At 52.2% G+C, this 4,228-nt stretch overlaps 1 long non-coding RNA gene across 1 annotated transcript; it reads right to left on the bottom strand.

The window, feature by feature from the left end:
- Positions 1-565: 565 nt before the first annotated feature.
- Positions 566-3,846, bottom strand: LOC108447676. Its single transcript, XR_001863335.1, has 2 exons — positions 3,760-3,846; positions 566-3,221 (listed from the first exon to the last, which is right to left on the bottom strand). It is a non-coding gene; the product is annotated as an uncharacterized LOC108447676 (long non-coding RNA).
- Positions 3,847-4,228: the final 382 nt, after the last annotated feature.

Raw genomic sequence — 4,228 nt, 5'->3', positions numbered from 1 at the left:
GTGTCAGAGGAAGCAGCCTGTGAGGGGGTTTTAGTCACAAAACTGGAGTAAGAAAGGTTTTGCTCCTTGTGGGAGTAAATAAACCATCTCGCAGAGTCTTGGGAAGCAGTTTCCAGTGGGGATCCCTGGAGCCCTCTCACGGGTCACCAGATGGGTTTCCACTCCACCAGCTCTCACCCCAGCATGCACGGCTCCGGCAAAGGCCAGAGCTGATGGGGACAACATACCAGGAGCTGTGCCACCAGCCATACCTGGCAGGGCACGGCCGGAGCAGAACAGCTCACGTGGCTCCGAGGCTCTGGCTGCTCACATTCTGCCTCACAGGTTGTGTTAGACAGCAAAGATGAGGCTGTGCCACTCCAAACCCCAGGAGATGCTGGTCTCCGTATCTTGCCTTGCTTTGGAAGGAACAGATGTAACCTATTTGTTGGATGTCTGAAGGGCATTAGGAAAAGGTCAGTGGTTAGAATATGGATGATGTGCTTCAAAAGTGCATTAAAATAGCACAGTTCATTAAACTCTGAGGAGCAGAATGTTTGGAGTTAAGGGGGGAATTGCCTTTATAATCCCCTCTGTGGCAAGTTTTGTGTGGAGGAATTTAAAATAGTTTGATATAGTTTTGCATAGGGTTTTTTTTGGCCTTGTTATAAAATATTCACACTGCAGTTAAGAGAACCGAATGAGGACTTGCAGTCTGCTCCTGTGACTGACATGTATCCCCATGCCTTGCCTATATTCCTGTTTTTTCCAATACACAGGCAATGGTGGAGCAAACACCATCAGTGACAAGCATGTTCCCTGTCGTTGGGAAGCCATCCTCAGTAAGAACAGATTGCCTTCAACAATTTGTCTTCAACAATTTATCTTCAACAGATTGTCCTCAGCCTCCTGAAGGAGGAGTGGATTTGCTTCTCCAACTCCAGATTGGAAACTCTGCCCCTGAGCCATGAAAGCAATGGCAGAAAACAGCTCCCTGTGTTCTTCTAGAAATAGAAGAGGGTTATAGACTAAGCCAATCAAACAAACGAGACAGTGGTTCAATGAGAATGGCCCAAGGAAGCAGCCAAGGGACTGTCCCTCAGCAATGCTCTCTGCGGGGCACCCATCCCCTGCTGCCAGAGTGGGCAGGAGCCCCTGCTCAGCTGGTGTGGGCATCCAAAGGATGAGGACAAAAGAACTCATCCAGTCTCCTCCAGCACAATCAACATAGACAACAAATTCATGGCAAACCATTTCCTTTGGCCGTGCTGGAGATCTGGTACTCCAGGCACCTGCCTGCCCCGAAGGGAACCCTGAACAGCACCATGGCAGGCACTGCAGGGGGTTTCATTCTCCTGTCCCTGAAACACACAGGCGTGGGATGGAAACTCCCTCACCTGGCAGTGTCTGGATGTCAGGACTGCCACTAATTCTTCCTGGAGGCTGCCACAAATTGCTTTGCTGCGGGAGGGGCTGGCCAGTGGTCACGGTGAGCGTCTGAGGAGGCAGGAGGCTGCTCGGTGCCTCTGCCTGTACCAACAGGTGGTTCTGCTTGGAGCCTCCTGGCTGAGTGAATGTTATCCCAAAATGGACAGGGCAGTTCTGGAGCTCCTTGCTCTGAGTTCCATCGGAGCGCCACCAGCAATGGACTTGAAATGGGCATGAAGGGCTTTACCCTCACTCTTTATGCTGCTGTACCCCCTGAAATACTGGAAGTGCAGAATTCCTGCTCTGTTTGCTCCCTTCCTCAGGGAGAGCCAGGTCAGCTCTGCCCGTGGCCAGGAGTGCGTGGTGCACTGGGATGAGTCAGTGTCTCCCAGGGAGGGAAGCTGCCCAGTCCGTGACTCACCGCGCCCATCACGCAAACGCTGCGGAGAACCAGGTGTCCGGCTGGCCGTTCCTGCGGGAGAGGCTGCCCCTCTGCAGGTGCCTTTTCGGTGCTCCCGTGGATCTGGGTCTGTGGGTGGGTCTGCAGAGCCCCCCGGGCCTTGCCCCTCCTGCCTGGGGCACGTGAGAGGCAGGGGATGCTCCCGCCCTTCTCCGATGCTTTTTTTAGGAGTAGCTTTGCACGGCATCAATAAACCTGCGGCTGTCATTCAGCAGTCACGAAGTCAGAGCAAGCCGAGAAGGCAGGCGCGGGTGGGAGCCAGGCATGAGCTGATTTAGCAAACAGCTCTGCAGCAGCCGGAGCAGCGCCAGGCTCTCCTGAGCTCAGGAATGCTCAGGTATCCAAGGGGCCCTGCTCCAAGCAGAGGCGCACTCACCTGTGGGACAGCAGCAGTCTCAGATGCCACCCACAGGCTGCTGAGTCTTTCCCACAGCACAGTGGATGAGTAATTTGCCCCTCCAACATTTCCCTGGCAGCTGGAGACGGTCCCGGCTGCCCAGCCTGTGCCCAGAGCCCCACCACGAGGAGGATGAGGAGGGAAGGCCCTGCTCTCACCTGGATACTGTTGCTTGGGAAACCACTCCCTCCTCTTCCGCTTCTTCCATAGATTGGTTCTGCCTTCCAGAAGGCAGTATCACGATAGAGCAGCCTCAGACCCAGCACAGGTACAAAAGAAAGCACAGGGAAGGGGTGGAAACATTTCTGAATATTTTGTGAGAACAAGTACCTAAAAATATTTGTGTTTTCACGTGCAACATGCAGAGAAACAGACTTGTAATTGTGTGGGGGTGTGCTCCAGGCTGCAGTCTGCTCCAGGCCAGAGTCTGCTGGGCTCTGAAGATGAAATTCTGACCCCACAGGTCTCAGGGTCTGAGCTTTAACTGTGCTGTGAGTCCTCAAGGGAAAAATCAGACACTTCAGTCAACTTTTCTTTGCTTTTTCCTGGGACATCCCCCTCTGGTCACCAGGGCATTAGGTGTGTTTTTTTCCAATGTTCAGATTTTCAAATGAGGTAAGTGGTAGTTCACTGTGGGAGTTTTTGGGTCCTTCAGGTCACTCTTCCAGCTGGCAGCACAGTCTTCCCTTTGAAATTGCTCTCTGATCACAAGAACTGGCACTTTTTGATATTCCTAAACGATGACATTAATCATTTGCTATTTTTGTTCACTCTGTCAGAAACATTTGGTAAAGCCTTTTTGTTTCTCTTCCCTTCCTCAGGCTGCTTTCCAGGCACTCACAACCCCCTCTCTTGGACTAGAAGCCTCCTCTTTGCCCTCCCAGGCTGCGTGCTGTGGGATGGATTGGAGTGAGCAGAGTGAACAACCAACATCTTCATGAGCTTCTCTTCTTCATTCTGCAAAAAACAGGTTTGAAATGGCAAAGCTGTGCCACAGAGAAGAGCTGGGATGGCAGCACCTCTCCCAGCTTGTCAGGGACCGGCTGCATCCGGGGCAGCACTGGAGAAATGGGTGTCCAACACCAGCATCCCAATCCACTGCTAACGTCACTTTGATCTGACAGAGAGTGAAACATCTCTCTCAGCTAAAGATCTTCCCACCCGAATCTCCAGAACAATTAATTACCATGCAGCCAGTACATTTCATGGTGCCATTACAAATAATTTAGCTACAACAATATGGCAGTTTAATTTGCCTTATTTATCTCAATCATTTTGCATGAGGGAGATAAATGCCTCAGCAGGATTTCACGTGGACGCTCCGTCTCCTTTAATGTGGTTTCAGGTAAAGGCTTCACGATACATCCCTGCACAAAAACTAATCTTGCAGGCAATTGGCCTGAACTAAAACACCCAGAGCAGGCAAATAGAACTTTGCCTCGTGGCTCTGAGCCGAGCCAGGGCTCTGTCATGAGCTGGTTGAGAAATATCTTACCTTGGAGCCCAGGAGAGGGGAAAGGCAACACAGATCCCCCCACAGCCGTGTCCACGGCGTCCCGCTGAGCACGTACTTTGCTGCTTCTTTCTTTTTTTAGTTTGGAAATGTCAGCACTTTCCGTTCCCATGGGAACCCTGCCTTTTCCCTTGGCACGTTGTTGCACTGAAAGCTGCTGGGACTGGCGGGGCGGGCGGGGGGCTGGAGGGGTGGGATTCCTGGCTCCTGGCAGGCAGAGAGGGATGGACCCCAGCCCTTCCCTGGGGCTCCTGCCCCTCTGACCCCCTGAGTGGGGCCAAACCCAGCAGATCTGGACTTCCAGGGACAGCCTCAGCCACAGCATAAATGCAACAAGGGGTCAGAAGCTGATGATGAAAACTCTTATGGTCCTGATTGTAGTCTCTTATTACAATTATTGTAATTATTCTAATTCTCTATAGCCACGTGGGGTCAGGCTCTTCTCCCAGGG

This window comes from Corvus brachyrhynchos, unplaced genomic scaffold, assembly GCF_000691975.1.
Source record: "Corvus brachyrhynchos isolate BGI_N302 unplaced genomic scaffold, ASM69197v1 scaffold200, whole genome shotgun sequence".
NCBI classification, from domain to species: domain Eukaryota; kingdom Metazoa; phylum Chordata; class Aves; order Passeriformes; family Corvidae; genus Corvus; species Corvus brachyrhynchos.
Note: the sequence above shows the minus strand (reverse complement) of the source record. Positions and strands in the feature narration are given on the sequence as shown.